Here is a 26,907-nt window from a genome sequence, read left to right on the forward strand (position 1 = left end):
TCCAAATTGGACAATGAGCGTGGCAGCGCTCTACCGATTTCAACCAAATACATAATACGACATAACCCTGACGATCCTTTGTCACATTGGGAAAATGTACAAAATACATATATACATATGTATGTACATATTAGAGTGATTCAAAAAAAAATTTTTTTTTTTCGTTTGTTACTCGGAAAAATAGGTTCCTAGACACCTCTAAGAAAGCCCCTCTAAACATGAGTTTTTAATTATAACGGGAAGGTCCTTCTACATACAGTTTTTTTATTTTTTCTTATTATCAGATAGAAAATTTATATCTCGCTTCCAACTACTTGAAAAATTATCTTGTTCCTTAGACTTTGTAGGAAATTGAATGCTCTACAAAAAAGGTCAATTACAATTTTTTCGTAAACCCAAACGTTTAAAAAATATTAAGAGTTAAAGTTTGATTATTTTTGGGAAAATTTTTTATTTCTTATGAATTTTATAACTCAATGGAAAAAAATTATTATGTTTGATGAAACAACAACAGTGGCGAATATGGGACGATCCATATGTTGTCGACTTCGATGTGTTGTTAACTTCGATATTCACGCCTCTAAATTGAATGGTAAATGTTCTGCCATTGTCATCTGGTGAGCGACGCTGATACATTGGATATCTATCATTTCTAGTTTGTGTTTCCGAAAGAAAAGCACCTGGATAGTGTTTCGTACATTTATTGTCAGACATACAAACAGAAGTGGTATTGTGATGTCCGTAAGGTACATGAACCATATAGGTTTCGTATAATTCTGCTTCTATCTCAGGATCAGGAATTTCCGCAGAAATGATTTCATCAATTTGATTTGGTGTAACCACTATCCACCATCCAAAGAAGAATATGTGCGTGCGGCAAACCTCTCTTTTGCCACTCAACAGAGTACATGCAGCATCTAACAGCACCACATATACGTTGCTTTAAGATAAAGTTTACAAAACATCGCAACTGTTGTTTGAAAAGTTGTCCTCTGACATCGTGACGATCGCTTGCTGATTGCCCGCGATCCATAATTTCATTCGTATGTCATCTCATCGGTCATGTGCCATGGGCTGTCAATATACATACTTATGTTGATGCCAAAACGAACGCGACCTCTTCGTGGCATCGTAACAAATTTCGATCTGTAATTGAACACTTTGTGTGAAACACACATAACGTTTTCACGGAATAAATTTCAATAATTTTTTTGAATAACCGGAATAAAGAAAGCAAACAAGAAATTTGACAATTGAAAAACAAAGGGAAAAAAGTTGAGAAAAGCAATTTTGTATGAAAAAAAAGTATTTTTTTTGGAATTGTCCAACTTTTCGACTTTTCCTCACGAAAAGCATACGGTTTTTTTGATTCTAAACTTTCCTCGATCCACAGCGAACAACGTCTGAAAATTTTATCAAGATTAGTTCAGCTGTTCTCGAGCATTAGCTTTACTAACAGCATTCATTCGTTTGTATGGGAAAAAAGGGCTTTTTTTAGGGGTTTTCCGGCAATTATTCGAACCATCCTTGAGCCTCAACGAACATTTTAAAAAAAGAATTGGCAAAATTGATCTAGGCGTTTTTGAGTTATGCGCCAGCATTTAAAATCATGTTCGTTTTTATTTCCTTTTTAAAATCGTATTTGAAAATTTATTTTCTTCATAATTTTTTTTTGGAAAATTTTCCAGAATTTTCTTAAGTATTCTTCTTGTTTGGGCGGAGACCTGTCCGAATTGGTGGTAATCACCAAAATCGGTCCAGGCGTTCTCCAGTTATAAGCGTAGTAACTAACGTCACTTTCTTTTATATGTACATATATGTATATAGATTCATATACGCTATTCAATACAGTGAAAATTTTATTTACGTATAAAGGCGAAAACGTTTTTGTCGGTATACGAATCCAAGAGATTGTACTTGAAATTTAATTTTGAGTATGTTCCTGCAAAAAAATTTCATTGGAAAAAATAACGAATTTAAGGCTGCTTTCTCAATGTCTGGTTACCAGCCCAGTTAATAGAGTTGTCCGCTTAATGGATTGTACTAAATAAACATCAGCAAATTGTGGGACCGGTTAATGGAGATGAGCGCTTAATATAGCGTCGATTTAATAGAGCTTCCACTGTATTTTTTATTTATGGACACAGTAGTTTAGAAGTCCATCACAAACAACGTGACACGTAATTTTTATATATAAAGATTATTATATTCGGATAAAATTTTGCAAAAAAAGTGCTTCCAGATATTTGGAATCAAGTGGGTTGGAAGGAAATTTCAGTCAATATGTGTGATGGGTTACTGAAATTCGGGTGAAATGTTTTCTTGAGAATAATACAATCTTTTGTCGAAAATGAGTTCAATCGGCCAATAGTACCTTTAACCCCATATACAATGCATACCTAGAATTACTTTCAGTTGACTTTAAACCACAAATACCGGCCAATGTGGAGGTATTTTATTGAAAGAACACATTTTTCTAATAACAGTGTATCTTTGTGACTTAGTCACCATTTAATTGATATTATAAATTTTTAAACATCGCACACTGGTCGATTTCATAGGCCAAAAATAAAAAGATAAAAGTTTGAAATTTACCACTGTTTGTACAAAACTATTTCTTAAAAAACCAGTAAAGCTAACGGTAAATACAATTTTTCTCTATCCCATTCCTACGCGCTACGAAAAGCGAGAGAAGTGAGACAATAGAAACACGCGGACTGTGCAGTGAAAATAGCTTAAAAAGTATATCTTATAATAAATTAAATTGCAATATAAAATCATGTTTAATCGCCATAAATCGTAAAGAATATTGAGAAGAAAGGTATATGTTATATAACATAGTGGTTTTTATATAAAAAGATGTTGTTATATATTATTTTAAAACTATTGTTTTATATGTGCCCTTTTGAGTGATATGTTTTACTTTATACATCGATTTCAGGTATACAAAAAGTTGTGATCCCTGTCTCGCCCTCAAATGAGTCAAGTTGTTATTAGTTAATGTTTTCTAAGTCGATGCTTTTGATTTCAGCAGCAACCTTTTGGTCCTCTCTTCGTTATTCATGTTATTCTACCAGACATATCATTTTATGTGTGTTATTTTTCATAATTTTTTGTATTTACGTGTATGTATGTATCTATATACGTGTAAATTTTTTTATATTTTATGTTTTTTTGTCATATATACTTGAGGCTTGGTTTTAATTTTATCATTTTATCATTTTCTCATTTTTATCAAATGTTTGTTGGCGGAGTTATAAACGAGAGAGGGACATTTTAAAAGGCTTTGGCAAAAGTTTCACTTTTATGTTTGGCCGCTGATTCCATACAAGACTGACCACTGGTCATCGGTCTGACTTTACTCCATATAGAATATATTTATATTTATATACCATATTTTTAAGATGGCTTTCGTTTTCAAAATAATCCTTAACATAAAAAATATTCAGAAAATTAGAAAAGTTAGTATGGGTTCAAAATCTAGCAGCAATTTTAAATAGTTATTGTTTTTTTTAATCATTGGGATTTTCACCAATGGGTAGAGAAAGCATTTTACAGAGGAAAATCGGGAAATGACAAACAAATTTAGGAAAATAGGAAAAACTTATAATGAGATCCGAGAAACCGTATAACGCTCTCCTCAATTGCATTAAATTATAGAAATAAAAATGAAACTCGTAGACGAATATTAATACCGTTACATCAAGCAGTAGCATCCGTCACGAACTAAATTTTTCAGTTAATACTGAAACTGTTCGTAAGCATTTGGTGCAGAAAAAATTATTTGCCAGAAGTCTATGTACAATTTGCAAAAGAGAGTGGCTAAATGGAAAAACATATTGTGGTCGGACGAATCCAAAATTGAGTTATTTGGTAACACAGGTTCTAGGGACTTTGTTCGGCGTCCCCCTAACTCAAGCGGCGCCAAAATCATGGTATGGGGTTGTTTTTTCATATAGTCGTGTTGGTCCATTTTACTTAATTAAAGGCGTCATGGATCAAAGGGCATGTGCCAAAATATTAGATGAGGTGATGTTACCAAAAGCCTCATGGAACATGTCATTGGTAGGGGTATATCAACAGGAAATGATCCTAAACATACTAGCAAGTGCGCAAAAGAATGGTTCAGGGTCAACGGTGTTGACGTTATTCGGTGGCCTGCTTAATCTCCTGACCTCAACTTCATAGAAAACCTGTGAGCCAATATCAAGAAAAGAGTAGCTGAAGAGAAACTAACGAATTCGAAAGATTTATGGTGTGAAGTGAAACAGGGTTAGAAAGGAATACCAATAAAACGTTTTCAGGATCTCATAGACTATGCCTTGGAGATGTGATGCTGTGTTAAAAAACCGTGGTACATAAAATACTCCTATTTTTATGAGGAACTAGCTTTTTTTTTTTTTTTTTTAGACTACGATATAAAATTTTGTTTATATTTAATTGAATTATATGAAATGTGAAAATATTAATAGATCTTTAGTAATTTACATTGTGCAAAAATTTGAAAATAAAAAAAATATGTGTTAATGAAAATTAAAAGATTCGTTTTTCTCATGTGTTCACCCCTATTTTTTGTGGAGAACTTTATGTATGTACATATATATGTATGTTGATTCAATATAAATTTTACCTATGATTTATATGTTAACTTGTATGTGTTGTAGTACAGTACATACGCATAAAAAGTTCATGTACTCTGTACAAATTTTCAAAAATTATTTTGATTATAATGCTGGAATATTAAAGTCTTTACTGCCGTGAAACGTAACATAGACTGTTCTCCTTTCATGGCACTACAACCGTGGGTCCATCCGAGCCTAGAACAGAGATTTTCGACAGTTGCTTATATCTTTTGCGAGGTTACGCCATTGCAGATGGGTTGCTATCACATGGTCCTTCCGTTGAATGGGTGGATCGTTTTTCATACGAACGTCAGGGTCCAACCAGTGTATTCGTAAGATTTTATGCGTTTAATATACAGTTATGGTTCCATCTTTTTCGATATCCATCATATTTAAATGTAAACCGTGACTCTGTGGTTCAGATTATTATGTTGAAGAAGACGCACGAGAGGGAATCACCCTATCTAAACCCTCGTCTGGTATCGACTGGCATGTAGAGGTCTTTTCCGATTTTGATTAAGCTGATGGTTGTGCTCAACGTCATTCTGCGTAAGCGGATGAGTTTCGCAGAGTTACCAATATTAGACGTGGCGTCGAATAAGCAGTACTATCGAAAGCGATTTTGAAGGTGATGAGTGTCGATCTGATTGTCAATTTACATTGGTATTAAGTCTTCCACACAATACTTTCGAAAGAACATTTCATTTGCTTGCTAAAATTTTGGAGATGAACTGCTGCTTTTCACGCTCACGTCATTCTACATCTTCGTCGTAATAAAATAGAATTAATTCAATCCAATGGTTTGAATTACAATAACTACAGTCAGAATCGGTTGTTGAACATCCCCAAGCGAAACTGCCAAATGAGAATACTATTACAAATAATTTATTTCTAAACTAGGATTATAAGCAGATGTCGGTTAAAGTCTGTCACCTCCTTTGTGTTTACAGCATCAGAGGTAAGCAGTTCTTATATTGATATTAAAGTATGGACATGTATATTAACGCAAACAAATTTTAATGATTAAAAGATGGCAGAAAATAAACAACGCACAGTTTGCTACCAATTTTCCAATATTCTTAACTTTTTCGCATACTTTTTTCCCGTTTCAATCAAGTATTGCTATTAATTGCACTTTATTATCTTTAAATGTATTTAATAATAAACGAATTTTTTTGTTAGATTTATATTCATTTTCCAAAAATACCAAAATTGTCATTAATAATTTCCTCTTATCCATTTTTAAGTCACTTTGTTTTTTAATAAATAAATAAATTTCACAATCAGCTGACTAAATGGACAATTCTGTCACCATAAAATTTCAATGCGCATTATCATTTCTTAATGCGCATTAATTTAGCTCGTCTGTCAAGGCTAAAACTCTGAACAAATTTTTATAAATACCCACTATGGCTTAGAATTTATGCATGTATTTATTTCACGCAAAATAAGTAATATAACAGCTAGTTGTTTAAATTTTTGTACCACAATCCAGAAAACCTGAATAAATATGTATGTATGTATGTATATACATAAATATACATATGCCTATAATTATAGGCTTTTACCCTCAACCAAAATTCACTGACGAATGCTGGCCAACTGTAGTCAATTGTACCTATGTATGTGTATGTACATATGTATACATTTCCATATATGTACATATGTATGTATGTACATATCGCAGATTTTTTGAAAATATTAGCAACGTTAGATTTGTTTATAGTACGAGCATAGAAAATCTACAAAGTTTATATAGTTTTCTTTCTAATTATGTTTGCAATTTAAAATTGTTATACTTTTACTTTTTCTACCCCGCATGTTTTACTTTTTATTTTTGTTATTCGCCATATTTTTCACAGTTCACCACCCAGTAATCACTCGTCCTTTCTCATTCTCACTCACAGTGCACTTTTCGTTTTCCTATGTACATGAGAAGTATGTATATCTACGAATATGAACACGGTTAATAGTGTTTTTGCTTTTAAAGTTGCACTGTAACTACCGTTGTATACCCTCCCCATTCAAATAGCTGCAATTTATTTGAACTGCTTGCTCTTCATTTATATGTGTGTCCTTTTTCTGTGTATACTAAGCCAAAAGTTAAAAAAGGGGAACATGAGATCACGGGCATGCGCATTGGTTTGAATACCCGTTTCAATGTTAAAAGAATGCAAATTTCCTTAGTGAAATGGAAACATTTGATTAACATTGTTGTCGGTGGTGGCATCGAGTTTGGCCAAAATACGGGCATTAAGATGTTGGTTAGGTTTGATCTGTAGTTTTATTTCATACCTCTAAATTTATTCAGGTTTGTACGGGGTTTTACTATAATCTATATGCTTAATGTAATTTTATCGACACGTATTGTGATTCAAGATATACAAGTATGTATGTACCCTCAACATTTTATTTTAACCATTCTTAGAAAAGCCAAATGTAATAAGCTGATTAATAGCCTTCACAGACGACAGCTCTAATTTGCATTAGCGGGCTTAATTTGCGTTAACTTGCATATTTGATCGATGTTAATGCAAATTAGTAATGCACAACAATTTCGAGCATTTAGTTGAATTTACCAAATTACAGTAGGCAACACTACCCAAAAATTACCGATTTTTGCTATTGTTTGACAGATGTCGCTTGAAGTCTGTCGCCTCCTTTGTGTTTACATCAGAGGTAAGCAGTTTTTATATTGCTAATTAAATTATGTGCAAGTATATTAACACAAACATATTTTAATATTTTTAGATGGCAGAAAATAAACAACGCACAGTTTGCTATCCATTATTTAAATATTCTTATATTTTTCGCACACTTTTTTTCGCGTTACAATCAAGTATAAAAGCAATACTTGATCAGCTGTCTGAATACACAATTCTGCCGTCTGTCACAATAAAATTTGAATGCGCATTAATTTGACTCATCTATCAAGGCTATTAATTATAGCATTATAGCCCTGACAGACGACAGCGCTTATATGTATTAGCGGGTTTAATTTACATTTACTTGCGCATTTGACCCATGTTAATGCAATTTTGTAATGCACAAGAATATCGTGCATTTAGCTAATTTACCAAATTTGAGTAGGCAACACTGCTCAAAAATGACCGATTTTTGGTATTTTTTGACAGATGTCGCTTGAAGTCTACTGCCTCCTTTCCGTTTACAGCATCAGCATCAGCAGTTTTATATTGCTAATTAAATTATGGTCAAGTACATATTTTAACAAAAATAAATTTGAATATTTTTAGATGGCAGAAAATAAACAACGCACAGTTTGCTATCATTTTTCCAATATTCTTAACTTTTTCGCACACTTTTTTCGCATTTCAATCAATTATTGCTTTTAATTTTACTCAAGTTCAAATTTATATTGATTTTCTAAAAATACCAAAATTTCTATTAATAATTTCTCTTATTAATTTTACTTTCACTGTTTTTTTTTTTAAATAAGCAAACAAATTGCACAATCAGCTGTCTAAATGCACAAGTCTGCCGTCTGTCATCATAAAATTTCCATGCGCATTAGCTTAAGGCGCATTTAGTTTGCTCGTCTATCAGGGCCATTACTTTCAATACTATTTAGATTTATTTCCCGTAATTAAAAAAAGATTGGCAACACCAAACTTTATTCTTCCTACCTGCCGTTAGAGGTCGCCATATTAAGGATTTAGTAACCTTTGGTACTCTAAACAATGAAACAGCAGATTGAACGGCTTTTATGCAACTCTCACTGTCTAATTTAAGGCTATGACTAAGATAGACGTATTTGGTAAACGCGTCTACCTGAACAATAATTGCCCTGACAGACGAGAAAAATTAATGCGCCTTAAGCAAGGCTAATGCGCATTGCAATTTTATGGTGACAGACGACAGACTTGTGCATTTGGACAGCAGATAGTGAAATTTGTTTATTTATTAAAAACAGTGAAATAAAAGTGTGCGAAAAAGTGAAGAATATTGGAAAAATGGATAGTAGACTGTGCGTTGTTTATTTTCTGCCATCTAAAAATATTAAAATTTGTTTTTGTTAATATTTGATTGATTGATTAATACATGAGGAATGCACCGCGACCTTTGGTCTATTGTGCCCTCTCCTGGCTTACATAGACTCACCTAGCCCCAGCGCATTGATGAAGTTCAATAGACTACTGGGCGCTAGTGAGGCTATGCGATCCCTATCCGGAAACATTGATCCTAAGGCCTTAGCCCTGTGCGTCTGCAGACTGCTGTGCAGTCAATCAGCAGGCGCTCCGGGGTTTCAGGCTCCATGTCGCAGAACCGGCAGTTAACGCAAGAGGATAGGCCCATGTTGTACATGTGCCTATTCAATTTACAGTGGCCGGTGTACCATGCGACCAGTAGCCTGAGTTTGTTCCTCGGGAGGTTTATTATAACCTTGAACCTGTTCAGATTGTATCTTCCTATTAGCAACTTTGCATGTCTCATACCACGCGTTTGCCGCCAATGTTCCTCTCTGCCCACTCCTTCCTCCTTGCGAAGTAGCTCCTTTATGGTATGTGGACCTACCCCAATAAAAGGTTCTGGTCCCACCATCTTGGTGGAGGCTGCGGAGCGGGCTAGCTCATCCGCCAGTTCATTACCGGCTATACCTCTGTGACCAGGCACCCAGATTAGGTGTACCTGGTTACGTTCTGCAAGGCTGTTCAGCCTTTCCCTGCACTCCTGCACTAATAACGATTTGATTTCGTAAGAAGAGATCGCTTTTAGCGCCGCTTGACTATCGCTGAGAATGGCTATTCTCTCATTGCGATAGTTGCGATGGAGGTTTGTTTCTATACACCGACTTATGGCAAAGACTTCTGCCTGGAAAATGCTTGGGAACCCTCCCATGGGTATCGAGAGCCTAGTGCGTGGACCCGCAATTCCCGCACCGATTCCCTCTGACATTTTTCGAGCCGTCGGTGTACCACCTCAGCGTACTATTCCCAGCAACAGTTCGGAGATTGGAATCATTCCAATCGTCTTTGCTGCCGAGGGTGCACCTTGAACTTCTTCTTGAAGTTAACTGTTTTCGTAGTGCCGTCCCTCGGGAGGAGGGCTGATGGTACATCGCCGCTTATCTTTTCCATCCTCTGGGACGAGATTACCTTACCTTTGCCCCACCCCTCTGCCGTTATTTGCTGAATTGTGTGCTTGGCTACCTGACCAATAACCAAATGAAGCGGAGTAAGCTCCATCAGAACCTCCAGTGCTGCCGTTGGACAAGTGCGCATTGCGCCCGTCATGCAGACACAGACTAGCCGCTGCAGCTTCGATAGCTTGGTCATAACCGAAGTTTGCGACGCTATTGAGGCCCAGGCCACCGCCCCGTAAGTGATTATTGGTCGCACTATCATGGTGTACAACCATCTTAGGATCCTTGGCTTGCAGCCCCAGGACTTGCCCGCCAGCCGGTTGCACACCATTAAAGCTTTTGTTGCCTTGACCAGGGTCAGGTTCACATGCTGCTTCCACCGCAAGGTAGAGTCTAGCATCAAACCTAGGTATTTGACACTGCTGGTCATTCCTATCTCCATGCCCCCAAGTGTGAGATCCCTGAGACCGGGTAAGGACCTAGCGTCTCGTAAACGGGACTACGGTCGTCTTGGAGGGATTGATGTTTAATTCAACCTCCTTACACCACATCTTCGCCAGGTTTAAACCTCTTTGTATTAGGTCACAGAGAGTGTCCTCGTATTTGCCTCTTGCTATAATTACAATGTCGTCCGCATACCCTTACCGCATACCCTACGACCAGACTCCATAGCAGGGGTGATAACACACCTCCCTGTGGGCAGCCTCTTGTTGTGCCAAGACGAATCCTCTTATCACCTACTGTGGTCTCAGCAACTCTGGTACGCAATACAGCTTCAATCCATCTGCGCACCGGTGCTGCCACATTCCTTTTCTCCAGTGCCTTGGCTACACGTGTTGTCAAAGGCACCTTCGATATCCAAGAACGCGCAAAGCATCACCTCACCATGCTCCAGTGAACTCTCTATTTCAGAGGTCATCTGGCAGAGCAGTGTTGGTGGATCTACCTGCTCTGTAGGCATGCTGAGCCGCATGCAGTGGTGCTCTCTTTAGCACTGTCGACCTTATTTCATGGTCCACGATCTTCTCCATGGTTTTTAGTAGGAAGGACGTTAGACTGATTGGCCTGAAGGATTTCGCCAATGAGTAGTCCTTCCTACCCACCTTGGGTATGAAGATCACCTTCGATGTCCTGCATACTTCAGGGATGTACGACATTGCGAGGCTTTCCCTCAGCAGCCGAATCAGGTGGGGCAGTAAATACTGCTCCCCCTGTTGCAACAGCGCTGGAAAAATACCATCCACTCCCAGAGACTTGAATCTCTCAAACGAGGCCATTGCCCACCGGATCGAGTCCGCCGTAAAAAGCTGTTTTGCGATACTCCAATCCTCGCGGGATGGCCTGTGTTCGATAACAGGTAGACACTGGTCCACCTGAACCGTCTCCGGGAAGTGCGCCCGCAGAAGCTCCGTCGCTCTGTCCTCTGCGCTGGTCGTGAATGTCCCATCTCCTCTTTTTATTGCAACTACTGCGTCGTTTGTGCCTCTGGCCAGAGCTTTGTGCAGCCGGGCCGCCTCCGGCGTTGAGCTAACGTTCTCGCAGAAACTCCTGAAGCTAGCCTGCTTTGCAGACCTGATCTCCTTATTGTATAATGTGAGATAGCTCCTATATTCTTCCCAGACCCCCGTACGTTTCGCTTTGTTGAATAGGCTGCGTACTTTTTCCGGAGGTCTGATAGTTTCCTTGACCACCAGGGACTATTTCGCCTGTCAGTGGTCACTTTAAGGGGCAGCTGCCATGATAAGCGTTAATGACAGACTCGTTTAGCTTAGATAGCCTAATCTCTAAGCCTGGGCCTGACACGCTGCTATCAGTCTGCCCCCCTGCTCAATTCCACACTTAGTATATCCCTGAAGGCATCCCAGTTCGCCTTCCGAGGGTTGCGTCTGGGGAAGTTTTCTGACCTCTACCCTTAGCGTGAACCTTAAAATTCTGTGGTCTGACATGGAGGGCTCCGTAGAGACCCTCCATTGCGAGACCAACCCATTTGCAGGCTCATTGCTCAAGGTGAGGTCCAGTACCTCCCTCCTGTTTATAGTAATGAAAGTGGGTTCACACCCCACATTCTCTATAATTAAGTTGCTTCCTATTATAAATTCTAAAAGGGACTCACCTCTTGAGTTGCAGTTCGTACTGCCCCATTCCACATGGTGGGCGTTTGCATCGCACCCAATTATTAGGGGAAGCCTGTGTCTTCTGCAATGCTCCACCAGCCTTTCCACCATCTCCGGGGGTGCCGTGGGTACCTCCCCTGGGAAGTAGGCTGAAGCCAGGACGAAGTCCTTGCCTTCGAAGTCCCTGGCTTGCACCGCCACCAGATCCTGCGTCAGGAACTCTGAAATACAAAAGACTTCAATGTTATTCCTGACAACTATGCATGTTCTGGGTCTATCGCTAGAGAGATCCCCAGATTACCTTATTTGACTCCGTTTTGAGGCCTTTAACCTCTCCTCTATGGACCCAAGGCTCTTGGATCAGCAGTATGCCCAGCTTCTCCACTGTGAACCTGTTCGCTATGACAGCCGAGGCTGCCGCCGCGTGGTGCAGGTTCACCTGGGCAATTTCCGTGTTGACGGCCATTATAGTATTGGTTCGAGGAAGGGTATAACCTCTTCCCCGCCGTCAATCACGCTGTTAATATACTTGCACATAATTTAATTAGCAATATAAAAACTGTTTACCTCTGAAGCTGTAGACGCAAACAAGGCGGCAGATTTCAAGCGACATCTGTGAAACAATAGCAGAAACTGGCCATTTTTGAGCACTGTTGCCTATTCAAATTTAGTAAATTCAGCTAAATACACGGAATTCTTGCGCATTACAAACTTGCATTAACATGGGTCAAATGCGCAAGTAAATGTAAATTAAGCCCGCTAATGAATATTAGCGCTGTCGTCTGTCAGGGCTATTAGTCTATTTGCCTTAGACTGTAATATACACAACCAGAATGTAAACCATAAATATGTCGCTCTCAAAGAATAGTAGTATACATGTAACAGTTTGGAAGCCTAAGCATGGTTTTAGTCAATGATTGTTTACGGTGTGTTCATACACTGATTGTACTGGTAATCGGGTCATCTTTTAGTTTTGCAAGTATTCGGGACATCTGAGAACTATAACTCAAATGTAAGTTTGCACAGTTGTTATCTTTTAAATTACAAAAAGAGCCAAAACGGCATAGCCATCAAACATTTAGTATTTGTTAAAAGTAAAAACACAAAACATGCACATAACGGGCAAATCATTTAGTATAAGTAGTCTGTAAAATTTACAATAACTAAATCTGTCTATAATACTAAAAATCACAACTGAATTTCAACTTTTGTTAAGTACTAAAGATTTTTGTTAAATACTTATTATTGTTTTCTACGATAATATAACAATATTTAGTCGATCATAACGAGTCTGTATAAAAATGTATTTATGAACCAAGATCAAGAAAAAGCGGTAACTTTGGCTGCACCAAAGCAGTAAGCTGTCTTCGATTCGCCAATTATAAGCGTTTTCTCTTTTGTCAACAAAAATCAAAATTAATCAAAATACAAATTTTTTTCTTGTATTACTTGCGACTACTTTGACCGATTAAATTGTAAGGCAGCTATATAATAAAATGTTGTGATATGGGCAGTTCCAACAAATGATCAGCTTTCAGGCAGACAAATGGTAATTGCTAAATCTACTCAGCTCGTCATGTTGATCGTTTATATAGAATATTATTTCATAACAAACTTCGTGGTAGATTTAATAAACTTTGTTCAGTGTATAAGCAGAACTGAGAAGGACATTGGGCACTAAACCGTATTTTGTGGCGATTTAATTTTCAAAAACCACTAAATCTATCGCTTAAAGCAAAAAGTGCACAATTTAATTTAAATTCATCAAAACTAGGGATACGATTGTAGATATTATATGTTTAAAGAAGTTTTACTACTAATTACTAGAAAGTACGTTTTCATAAGTTTTAGCCAGTTTGATAACTTAAAAATATGTATGTATAGTACAAACATAGTGGGACTGTTAGGAAGTAAAAAATAAAAAAACCAAACACTGCAATATTAAAATTCTTCACATTTATTTTGAGAATATGTATGTGAAAAAATTTTAGTACAAAAGTTGTAGATGGCTACACACAACTTTGCCATGTATGTTAATTTTTTTCTAAAGGACTTGTTTGCAGGAACCAGGAACCGCCATGCCCCTCTTCTTCTTTTTCGCGAACTCAGATCGCCCCTATATTATTTAGTTTTTAATGTTTGCTATTTTACCTTTCGTTTCAATAGGCTTAATCCTACCAAGATTTTAATACTTAGAATATTTGGTGCCTAATAGCCCTGACAGACGAGCAAAATTAATGCGCCTTAAGCAACGCTAATCCACATATTTTGTGCCCAGGGGCTTGAACAGTATTAGTTGAACTTGGGTAATTTTAGATCACAAGGTGGCCTACTTTAAAGGAATTATTAGTGCAAAACTATATCCCGTTATATTAATTGCTTCTTGATTTGTGTACAGGAAAAAAAAAGAATCAAATGGAATTTAAAAAGTAGGCGTGATTGCTGTCGGATTTCGCCCATTTTCACTGTGACATAGCTATATGAGAAAAATGCAATGTACTTAATTTAGTCGAAATCGGTCTGACACGCCCATTGTGGGTAGGATCAGTAAGCTTAACTGTCAGGGCTCTTATGCCGTGATGTGCGAGCTGGGGGGTTGCATAAATGAGGGTGGGTGTGGTATTGCTCTACTCCAGGAACCCTACGCCACCAATGGTTTGGTTCGGGGTCTTCCTGGGGTTTTTAAGGTCTTCGCGGACCTTAGAGCTAACGCCGCAATAGTTGTGAATAATCCAAGCTACGATTGCGTAGTTGTGGATTCTTCACAACTGGGTGAACTGGGGAGTTCGCTAGGATGATTGTTGCTAGTTTATATTTTAAATATAGCGAGCCCCTAGAGCCTTACCTGGGCTACATGGATAAGCTACTACTACTTGCGAGTAGTAGCCCATTTATCCTAGGGGTGGATGCGAACGCCTCGTCCTCGATGTGGTTTAGTAAGATACCCCGCCATTCGTCTGGATACCAAAGCCACAGGCGAGGCGAGGCATTAAGAGAATGGGTGGTGGCTAATAGCTTTAGGGAAAATAGGAACGACCCCTGGTGTCAGGTGTATAGGATCTGCCGGGGTCGTAGGATGAAGGATGTCACCTCTGTTATCGTCGTGGTGAGAGTGTGCGGGGGTTCTGTTAGGTGCGTTCTTTCCAAGGGCGGAGGTGCAGGTACCTCAAGCACAAAAAGTGCCTGTCCCTCCATTAGATGACGGCGGGTTGGGTTACGCCTTTGGCCTGGTTAGGTCTAAACGGTCCCCAGGTTTTGATGGTTTGAACAGTGAGGCGTGTAAATGCTTATGGAGCTAACGCGGGGTATGTGGTCGGATAGGCAGTTTGTGTTCAGGAAAGGACGCAGTATAGAGGATGCGTGGTTTTTTGTTCAGAATGTCGTTAGGGAGAATGTCAACAAGTATGTTCTTGGCATATTTGTTGACTTCAAGGGGGCGTTTGATAACCTAAGCTGGGATCGAGTGATGTAACGGCTGGGGGAGCTTGGCTGTCCGGAAATTACTCTTTAGCGGAGTTATTTTTCGGACATAAAGGCCTCTCTTGTCGTCATGAATGGGAGTGTGGAGATCGGAGCTGTTCGTGGCTGCCCGCAGTGTTCCATCTGTGGTCCATATATTTGGAACCTTAGGATGGACACTCTGCGTGGGCAGCTCAAGCCACTCTGTAAGTCTTGTGCGTACGCAGACGTCCTTCTTCTTATGGTCGAAGGTCGTTCCGAGGTCTGAGCTAGAACGGGCGGGAGGAGATCTCTTAGAGATCGTAAATACTTGGGGTGTAGGTGTGGGGGTGGACATATCGAGGGAAAAAACGGAGGCAATGCTGCTTAAGCAGGGCAGATTGTCACCAGTTCGTCCACCGATTGTCCGTGTCAATGGCGTCGGCATCAGATATGTGACGCAAGTCAAATATCTCGGAGTTGACCATGAGTGAAAGGATGTGTTTTACTCCACACTTTGCGAATGTTAAGGAGCGACTGCAGGCAACCGTAGGCAAAACACGCCGCATTTTGAGGAGTAGAATGGGGTATTGGACGTCGTGCTGTCCGCACCATACATCGTGTCTTGTTTGTGGCCTATGCTACATACGGAGCCCCTGTATGGTGGGAGGCAGCCACGACTGTCTTGGGGTCTCAAAAACTTCTCTCAATACAGCGTTATATGATGCTTGCTTATTTGCCTGTATGTCGCACCGTCTCAACGGATGCAATGCAGGTTTTGTTAGGTACACCCCCTATTGACCTGATTGTCATACAGCGTGCTGTTGCATTCATGTTAAGAAGGGGCTTGAGTGTGTCATTGCTGCGGAATGACTGCATTTTTGACGATGATGTGGAGAGAGAGAGGGATATCTAGGGAGCAAGAGGCTTCTAGATGATAGGGTCAGGTGTAGGTGGCAAGAACTTTGAGAAACTAGCCCTAACGGCCGAGTGACGTACGAGTACATTCGGGATGTAGGGCTCGTGGGGGATAACGCAGACTTAGAGTTTGTCTGAGTCTGGGTTTCTGCTTACGGGGCATGGGCCTCTGGATGCATTTTTGCATCAGGGGCACCTATCGGATAAGTCGGGGTGTTTTTGTGGGGCGGGGGTAGGAAATTGGTCGCATCTAATTGCAGAGTGCCCGATGTAGTCGGACATTAGGGATTTCGGTGGTATGAGGATTAGCTGGACTGATGGACGATTAGATGTTAGTGGTGTAATCTCCACTAGTCAGAATACCGAACAGTTAGGTTCGTTTGCGGGAAAATTGCTTAAGCGGCGAAGGCGGTTAACTGGGAGTTAAGGATTCTGTATGATTGGTGTGTGTATGTGATGTATGTATGGGGTTCAACCCCTGGCCACCAGTCCAGAGCCGTATGGAAGCACAACTGTTAGTAGCTTCGGCTGCGAGGTCTGACCGGTTACTTAATTCTGGTACCACGGGGAGCAGGAGCCCTTGGAGGCAACTCCAACCTGCTCAAGCACAAAAAGTGCCTGTCCCTCCATTAGATGACGGCGGGTTGGGTTACGCCTTTGGCCTGGTTAGGTCTAAACGGTCCCCAGGTTTTGATGGTTTGAACAGTGAGGCGTGTAAATGCTTATGGAAGTTCATTCCGGAATACTTGGAGGCCATTTATAATAGTGCGTCTGGGAGGGATACTTTCCACGCGAGTGGAAAAGTGCTAGGGCTGTTCCTCTCCTGAAGTCCCCTGATAAGATCAGGAGCGATCCTCGATCTTATTGGGGCATCAGTCGCCTTCCAGTACTTGGAAAAATGCTGGAAATAGTCATGGTGGAACGGCTTCAGGAGCTAACGCGGGGTATGTGGTCGGATAGGCAGTTTGTGTTCAGGAAAGGACGCAGTATAGAGGATGCGTGGTTTTTTGTTCAGAATGTCGTTAGGGAGAATGTCAACAAGTATGTTCTTGGCATATTTGTTGACTTCAAGGGGGCGTTTGATAACCTAAGCTGGGATCGAGTGATGTAACGGCTGGGGGAGCTTGGCTGTCCGGAAAGTACTCTTTAGCGGAGTTATTTTTCGGACATAAAGGCCTCTCTTGTCGTCATGAATGGGAGTGTGGAGATCGGAGCTGTTCGTGGCTGCCCGCAGTGTTCCATCTGTGGTCCATATATTTGGAACCTTAGGATGGACACTCTGCGTGGGCAGCTCAAGCCACTCTGTAAGTCTTGTGCGTACGCAGACGTCCTTCTTCTTATGGTCGAAGGTCGTTCGAGGTCTGAGCTAGAACGGGCGGGAGGAGATCTCTTAGAGATCGTAAATACTTGGGGTGTAGGTGTGGGGGTGGACATATCGAGGGAAAAAACGGAGGCAATGCTGCTTAAGGGCAGATTGTCACCAGTTCGTCCACCGATTGTCCGTGTCAATGGCGTCGGCATCAGATATGTGACGCAAGTCAAATATCTCGGGTTGACCATGAGTGAAAGGATGTGTTTTACTCCACACTTTGCGAATGTTAAGGAGCGACTGCAGGCAACCGTAGGCAAAACACGCCGCATTTTGAGGAGTGAATGGGGTATTGGACGTCGTGCTGTCCGCACCATACATCGTGTCTTGTTTGTGGCCTATGCTACATACGGAGCCCCTGTATGGTGGGAGGCAGCCACGACTGTCTTGGGGTCTCAAAAACTTCTCTCAATACAGCGTTGTATGATGCTTGCTTATTTGCCTGTATGTCGCACCGTCTCAACGGATGCAATGCAGGTTTTGTTAGGTACACCCCCTATTGACCTGATTGTCATACAGCGTGCTGTTGCATTCATGTTAAGAAGGGGCTTGAGTGTGTCATTGCTGCGGAATGACTGCATTTTTGACGATGATGTGGAGAGAGAGAGGGATATCTAGGGAGCAAGAGGCTTCTAGATGATAGGGCAGGTGTAGGTGGCAAGAACTTTGAGAAACTAGCCCTAACGGCCGAGTGACGTACGAGTACATTCGGGATGTAGGGCTCGTGGGGGATAACACAGACTTAGAGTTTGTCTGAGTCTGGGTTTCTGCTTACGGGGCATGGGCCTCTGGATGCATTTTTGCATCGGACTTTAGGGATTTCGGTGGTATGAGGATTAGCTGGACTGATGGACGATTAGATGTTAGTGGTGTAATCTCCACTAGTCAGAATACCGAACAGTTAGGTTCGTTTGCGGGAAAATTGTTTAAGCGGCGAAGGCGGTTAACTGGGAGTTAAGGATTCTGTATGATTGGTGTGTGTATGTGATGTATGTATGGGGTTCAACCCCTGGCCACCAGTCCAGAGCCGTATGGAAGCACAACTGTTAGTAGCTTCGGCTGCGAGGTCTGACCGGTTACTTAATTCTGGTACCACGGGGAGCAGGAGCCCTTGGAGGCAACTCCAACCTGCTCATGCGGACTGGCCCCTAGGGGAGTATCATGGTGGTTGTGGTTGAAACACAAATGCGGAAAGAACTGACTTTGTCAGTTAAATGTGCAGTTGCATTGCAACCGGGTGCCGGACCCAAAGCACGGCAGAAGTTTTAGATGGGCCTCGTACCCTACCAAGGTGGTTAGTGTGTCCATTCCACACTGCCAATTGGTACTGAAAATGCTTAGCGTTCTCAGGGCGCTGATCAACGCATTGATTTGATCCGCCGTGCTTTTGAGCACCGTGGGGTAAGACTGTCGTCAGTAGGTACCCACGTTAAACGTACCGGACTTTGTCACGCCCATTATTCGTAATATCTCTGGCGTAATTAGTTATTGATTTATTACGCTTTTAGTAGTTTTTAACAGTACCGTTAGAGGTGGATCGAGCGGGGTTATCTTCTGATATCAGCCATTTGAACACTGCGGTAAGAGTTCTTATAGGATAAGTGGTGGGCGAATTGGTTCTTGTACCTTTAGTGGCTTAGGAAATATGTACATAAAACCTATTAGAGGGCAGGGCCATACCCACTTTTTCAACATTTTTTGCCCACAGATGCCTTTCGCTACTGCGACCCCTTGGCACAGTTTTGTACCTTAATTTAGTGCATAGTTACCGCTTCTTATAGGTTTGCGGTTAATGGTGATTTGTGGGCGTGGAACCTGTGTACCAAGTGTCCTCAAGATATCTCAATTTTTACTCAAGTTATAGCTTGCACGGACAGACGGACTGGCAGACGGACAGTCACCCGGGGCTCAACTTTTCTCTTCATCCTGATCATTTATTTATATGTACCGCCATATCTATCCCGTTTTGTTTTAAGTGCTACGTACAACTATTGGGTGAACAAAACTAGTATACTCTGTAACGACAGGTTGTAAAACATTAGGGGGATTCTCTTGCTCTTGCAAAACCCTTGCATGGTGCACGAGATTTTTCCACCTAATGCAACGGCACAACCATAAACACACGCAGAAAATTATTTGCAATGACTGTAAAATATGTCAGACCAAAACCCATGTTTATTTTCGTGCAATCACCGTAAAAAAATAATTGCACCCTGTGCTAGCTGTCATTTTACTTAAATACATATTTTAACGTTAAATTTTTGAAGAAGGTAAATTTTAAATAGATTTTATAATTCTATTTAAATTATAAAGATTTGTTAAAGTTTTTTTTTGTTAAGATTGAATGCAAAATTGACCAATTCGCAATAGCCATGCACAATAGTCATTTACAATAAATTGACCGAATCAGTCGTTCATATATCACTAAATTCTGCAATTGGTGCTCTCGTGCCCTTGTGTACGTATATTTCGGTATAGGATTTATGCAATCTGCAATATTGCAAGAGCAAGAGAATCCCCCTATTATCACAACCTCGCCGTTTATTTGCTGTTGGTAGTTATCAAGAATGCATTTTAAACTATGGCTGGCGTAGAGAACGATATATTACATATATACATAAGTATGTATGTATGGTTGTTAAGAGGATTTTAAGTATTGTATACCGTTTTTGTGAAAAGTGAAAAAATACAAATGACTTGAAGATTAGCAAAACATTTAAAAAATTTAATTTAACTCAAAAAGTTTATCCCTACATATTTTAGATTGTAGGGGTCCTTCCCACAGTTTCTTAATGTTATATTTGTTGTTTCTAAATTGCAGTATGGTTTGTTCAGCTTCGGGAGTTTTCTCTAGAGGCTCAACAAATGCTTTACCTTTCTATGTATTTGTACAACTGATTAAAATAGTTTAGAATTATAAATACAATTTTTTTTTACTCATTTTCCATTTTCTATTAATATTTTTCTTAAATAAATGCACTAACAATTGCTTGGTTATATTATATTATCGGTATATAGTTGGAATTGTTTGATACTCTAGTCAACGCCACTGACATAGAGTTGAAAACCGTAATAACACAAAAAAGATGAAGTTTGACACTTCATCAGTATTTTTTTTGACAGCTTCGGTTGGTATCGATACTGTAGAAATTAAGAACTCTAATCAAAATGCAGTTGTGTTGAAAACTCTAATAGGGAACATAATTATAAAGAAATTATTATAATTAGTAGTACAATAAAAATTATTTCCCATGGCTTTAATTTGGAAAAATCAGACATAACTCATTTAATTATTAACAGTTTGTGCCATTTAATTTTCAATGTTTAATATTGCCAAGATGTAGATAAGTTTCAATTAGAAAAACTGAGCTCTCCACTATCTACGGACACTAGACGTATTAGAAACACCCGCATTGCCGTAAAGAAATTCAACGTGGGTCGCCGTTTTATATTTCGGGATTAAAGACCAAAAACAAATTTTAATCATAAAAAAAGCTTTATTCTTCTTCTTTACTGGCGTAGATCGCTGGCCGCTTACGCGATTATAGCCGCGTTGACAATAGCGCGCAAGTCGTTTCTTCTTTTTGCAATGTTGTTTAGCCGTTGTCTTTTAATTCGATGAACTATGTGAATGTAGTCGTATATCTCATACAGCTCATCGTTCCATCGAATGCGATATTCGGCCAACACGCAAAGGAGCATAAATCTTTCGCAGAACCTTGGTCTCGAAAACTCGTAACGTCTACTCATCAGATGTTGTTATAGTGCAAAATATAACAGGACGGGAATAATGAGTGACTTATGGAGTTTGGTTTTTGTTCGTCGAGAGAGGACTTTACTTCTCAATTGCCTCTTCAGTCCAAAATAGCACATGTTGGCAAGAGCTATTTTGTGGTGGAATTCGAGGCTGACATAGTTGTTGGTGTTGATACAGGTTCCAAGATAGACGACACTATAGTTATTAGATTATTAAAGTTATGACGTGGGAGCCAAGTCGCGAGTGCGACGACTGTATGTCGTCTCGATTTAGCTCTGCATCTTGAATTATTTTCTCCAAGAGTAGATCGACTAAGTCGCACGAAAGAGATTCGCATTGTCTAAAGCCTCGATTGGTATCGAACGGCTCGGAGAAGTACTTCCCGATCCTGACTTAGCTTCTTGTATTGCTCTACGTCTTTTTACCCAGCCCTAAGAGTTTTGCGAGGCTGCTCTTTTTCGTGCTCTCAAAAGCAGGTTTAAAATCGACGAACAGGTAATGTGTGTAGACTCTCCTTTCACGGGTCCTTACCAAGATTTGGCGCATAGTGAATATCTGGTCGGTTGTTGATTTTCTAGTCCTAAAACCACACAAAGGTTCAATCAGTTTGTTGACGGTGGGATTTAATCTTTCACACAATACGCTCGATAAAGCCTTATATGCGATGTTGAGGAGGCTTATCCCACGGTAGTTGACGCATATTGTGGGGTCTCCCTTTTTTTGTATTGGGCAAAGCACAATTAAATTCCAGTCGTCGGACATGCTTTCGTCCGACCATATTCTATAAAGGAATGCAAGATATTTAACAGGTCTTCGCCGCCGTGTTTGAACAGCTCGGCTGGCAATCCAAGCAAGCCCAAAAAGCACAATTTTCTAGAATTGAGAAAACTTTTAAATTTATTGATCCAAAAGTTTTGTAGACATATTTTGGCATCTTTTAACTGTATTTTAGGGCTTAGTATTAGTAAAAATATTTATTTGGAAAGAAACAACTGCTGTTCTCCGGGAGCTCCTCTCAAAAAAGACGTTTTGCGGTGACCCCTACATCTCTGAACTGGATCATCTGAAATTTAAAATCCACGCAAATTTCGTTATAGTAATGTTAAATACTAATTAATCGAAGGAATACGCAAAATAAAACCTTTTGAAAAAATAACGGTTTAAAAAAAATTTTTTTGACCAAAATTCCGGTTGTAAACAGTTTATAGAAAAATGTTTCGGTAAGAAAGAATCTACGAATAATTAATAAACAAATATGTTTCAGAAGTTCGTGTGAAAATTTGAGACTAATCAGCTAAATCATTTTCAAGTAATGTTGGTCACCGACTTTGAAAACACAATTTTGAGAAAAACGCGTTTAAAGAATGCACTTCCAAGCACTCTGAAACGCCTTTTCAAATTTGCGCTAAGTGTACACAAGAGTTTTTCACGTCGAAAAATACTCCTGTGCTAAAGTGGCCAGCAGTTAGTCCAACTGCAGCTCAAAAAGCAATTCAATAAGAATGGCAAAAATCGACCTAAGTGTCCTAAATGCCCGTCTAATATCAGTCACAATAAAAAACGAAGGGCATACAATTTAACTTACTTTTAACATATTTATTTCCTTCCAAAGTGCAATTTTCTACAATAAACAAGAAAGGAAAGCTTAAGCTCGAATGCAACCGAACATTTTGTACCCTTGCAACTTGCAAAAATCAAAGTAAGGGAAATACACTTACCGACGTATTCGACAAAAGGTTTGTTAGAAAACGAAAATCAATAGTATGTAGTATTTGGAAGTTGGGGTAGTATTGACTATTTTTCACAAACCCACATACTATCAACATGTCACATACTAATTAATCAATCATATGGAGTAAAGTGAGCCGGATGTTCGAAAATCCTGATATTAGTTATATAGGGGCTAGGCCATGTTTTCGCTCAAATTTACCTATTTTAGGCACAAAGATACGCTATTATCAGTTAAACACGCTCTCTTATATTCATTGGGATAACTCACATATTGGCCGGTATATGCGGTACAAAGTCACCAGGAAGTTCGAAGACCTTTATTTACAGGGTTTGTGCGGAAAATGATAGCACTGAATCGATTTAAAACAATTTATTGAACCAATAGTTACAATTCTTTAAAAACTTTCAAAATAGGTTCCTTCGCCGTCGATGCAGCGCTGCCAGCGCGATTTCCGAGCATTGAAGGCGCCTGGAATAGCATTGAGAGCCGACATGCATGCTGCTTGGATCCCCTCTGACTCGTCACCTGTTATTGCGTTGTTAAAAAATTGGGGGTCCCTTTCACACATGTTCAAATTTTCATCGCACATTTTCACTCGCCGCAATTTCTGGTCGTCAGTGAACATTTTTGGGACCATCTTCGCGCACACCTTGCGCATGTTCAAGTGCTCACAATGCCGTGAACCACAGACGTTGAAAAACTAAGATCTGAGCAATAAGACGAATACTTAGTCAACGGTCTGAGTTCAAAACTTTGCGCACACGAGTCACATTGTTGGTGTTTGTCGAAGTTGCAGGTCTTCCTGCACGGTTTTCATCAGAGACATTTCGCGGCCCTCCAAAAAGGCACCACTCACAGAAACACGTCGCGCGAAAATGTTTGTCCTGACTCTCTAAGGAAAGTATTGCTCGATTCAATCTATTTTTGACATACAATCTTTGACCCATATTTTCGATCAAATGTCAACTATATAACGGGGTCTAAATATTCGGTACCTAGGGGTCCTGGTGGTTATACGGTGCCGCACACTAAACAAATGTTTTGTGCAAAGTTATTAATTTATTGCCATTTTAGTAGCGTTTAACAGTACCGTTATATGGGGGGTGAACGGGGTTATGTTCTGATTTCATCCATTTCTACACTGTCGGTAGAAGTTCTTATAAGATTTGTGCTCATCAAATTTGGTTGTTTTAGCTTAAGTGGTTTAGGAGATACATATGTACATTAAACTTTTTCAAAAAATTTTGCCCCTATGTGCCTCTTGCTACTGCGATCCTCTGTATCAAATTACAGCTGTATATTTTAATTTAGTGCTTACGACTCGATTTACGAACTCGATTTTTTTTGTGCTAAGGAACACACGAACCAAGTTTCATCGAGATATTTCAATTTTTACTCAAATTACAGCTTGCACAGACGGACAGACAGACAGTCAACCGAATTTCAACTATCATTTATATATTTAACCCTATCTCTTTTAGTTTTAGGTGAACAACCGTTAGGTGAACAAAACTATGATACTCTGTAGCAACTGGTTGCAAGACGAAAACGGAATAAAATTCTGAAACCATTTTTTTGTATATAAAAAATCGACAGAGTTCAAAATAATTTTAGTTCGTATTACAACTAGTGTCAATTGCAAATGTCGTAACCTGCAAGACTAAGTAATTTAAAATTGTTTATAAACCCACTAGCAGAAGGAATAGTTTATTTTCAAAAGAGTTAGTTATGAGTTTATATACATTTACACATACTAATTTGAAATTTATACTCCGAACCTGCTTTAGCTAATATTGTTTGTCTGATCTGGCAACGCAGTGAAATATTATAGCTGTTGCTTCCACGTTACTTTCATCATATTTTGTGTCTGCTGTATGGTCATAATAATCTTAGATTGATTGATATAGGTTTATTAATTTTGTGTGTGCTGATTTGATGTTGTAATAAGCACGACGGACTGTGCGCAAAGTTAAGATTTAGTAAGAGAAAGTACTGTAGAGAATTTTATCTGCTAAATTTTGCGATGCTTTTAACCAAAATAGTGTGCCAATACACATAGAGCATATACCCAAAATCAGTGTTTGTGTGCATTCTGACACACAGACGATGTCATTGCTCGTTACTGTCGCTACCGAAATGAGTGTGCAGGCGCAAGTTAAGTTTTAATATTATTGTCATTTATTGCGTTTAAGCAAACGATAAAATATGTGCTGCTGAGCGACAACAATTGAGATACAACTGAGCGAGCGAATGAACGAGTAACCGAATGCAGCGCCGAAACTGCCAAACCTAATACAACTCATCTTGCCATAAAATTTAAATAAAGTGAAGGACAAAAGTGTGTAAAAAGTAGTGAAGAAACAACGGTCATGTAGTGCCGAGCGCGAAAAAAGTGTGCTGTTTTTATTGCTATCACTGTGCATATATCTCGCGTTTCGATAGTCGCAATAAATTTGTATGTGACTGGTGTGGCTTGGGCAACGGGCGTGCGTCATAAAATGTTTGTCAGTGTTCATGTATTGCTCAAAAAATGTGAAAAATGCATAGGAAAAAGTATAGTAACAAACATTTAAAGGAAGACGGTTATACCCAAACTGCTTCCTTAAAAAACCCGAAAATTCCTAAAAATTAAACTGCAAGTACGTGCATACAAGCATGCATATGTGTGTATACTCATATATGTATGTGTATGTCATCGAATTGTTGAATAGTGCGATATGTGTGGCCAATTTGACTATGTAAAATTTACTTAATTTTTTCTCAGTTGTGAAAAAAATCAAAAGGAAGGAGTAAACGCAGTGAAAATGTGAAAGTAATGTAAACAAATCAATAACGCAATATGTAACGTGGTTAATACAGTATTCGAAAGGCTAAAGTAACGCCTGTTGTGATTTCTTACAAAAATTTTATAGAAAGAATCAACACGAATTTGGAAGATAACCAGAAAGATAAAATCATGAAATGCGGTGATACAGTGTCTAATGTACTAAATCATTTCACGCAATGAAATTTTATGTAATTCCACTGATTAAAGAGTACCATGTGTTTAGGGTATTTTTATTGGTGCGCACATCACCTGCAATTGCAGTCAATTTTGCAGCATACATTTTTGCGCTATGCATATACATAAGTACATATAGTTCAATGTTTACAATATACTGCCTGTTTATTATCGATTAGTTGCAACCCATTATGCTAATAAAGTATAAAATTTCAATAAATGGACTTACCTCATGCAAACTCTCGCGCATACATATGTACATATATATTCGATTAAAGTTTATCATAGAAAACACAATACCATTTCATCTTGAGTACAGAAGCTCTCAAGCTACGTTTGAAATTATTGAAATACTACAACTCCAGTTATACATATGTATACCCATTTTTAAAAATGACCCTGAGAGAAATTGATGGTTTCCAATTACTGAGGAAAATCTTTTGAATTTACAAGATTAACTAACATAACATACATATATTTAAATATATAGAAATATTTATATATGAAAATTACGTGTAAGGTTGTTTGTCCGCAATAGACTCCTAAACTACTGAACCGATTAGAACAATTTAGCTCACTTTATACAGTTCTAACCAACTTAGAAGGTAGGATAATAAAAACCATTCATAAATAAAAAATAGAGTGAAATCTCTATTAAATGGATGCTCTATTAAGCGGACAACACTATTAACTGGACAGAAAGACTGGTAACCAGACATTGAGAAGGCAGCCTTAAATTCTTTATATTTTCCAATGAAATTTATTTGTATGAACATATTCAAAATTAAACCTCAAGTACAATCCCTTGGATTCTTATACCGAGAAAAACATTTTCGCCTTTATTCGTAAATAAAA

At 39.1% G+C, this 26,907-nt stretch overlaps 1 protein-coding gene across 17 annotated transcripts in view; it reads left to right on the plus strand.

Moving 5' to 3' along the window:
- LOC120779428 (protein pangolin, isoforms A/H/I/S) overlaps nucleotides 1-26,907 on the plus strand; it is a 268,570-nt gene that overhangs the window by 184,654 nt on the left and 57,009 nt on the right. For 4 of the 17 annotated variants that reach the window (XM_040111644.1, XM_040111648.1, XM_040111649.1 and 1 more), the window contains exon 1: nucleotides 24,838-26,066. The exons of 11 other annotated variants lie outside the window; for them this stretch is intronic. The gene's annotated coding sequence lies outside the window, so the exon portion shown is untranslated. Of the gene's footprint in view, nucleotides 1-24,837; nucleotides 26,067-26,907 lie in introns of those variants that run through there. 2 more of the 17 variants (XM_040111645.1, XM_040111647.1) reach the window with 1 other exon arrangement.

This window comes from Bactrocera tryoni, unplaced genomic scaffold (genome assembly GCF_016617805.1).
Source record: "Bactrocera tryoni isolate S06 unplaced genomic scaffold, CSIRO_BtryS06_freeze2 scaffold_11, whole genome shotgun sequence".
Lineage (NCBI taxonomy): Eukaryota > Metazoa > Arthropoda > Insecta > Diptera > Tephritidae > Bactrocera > Bactrocera tryoni.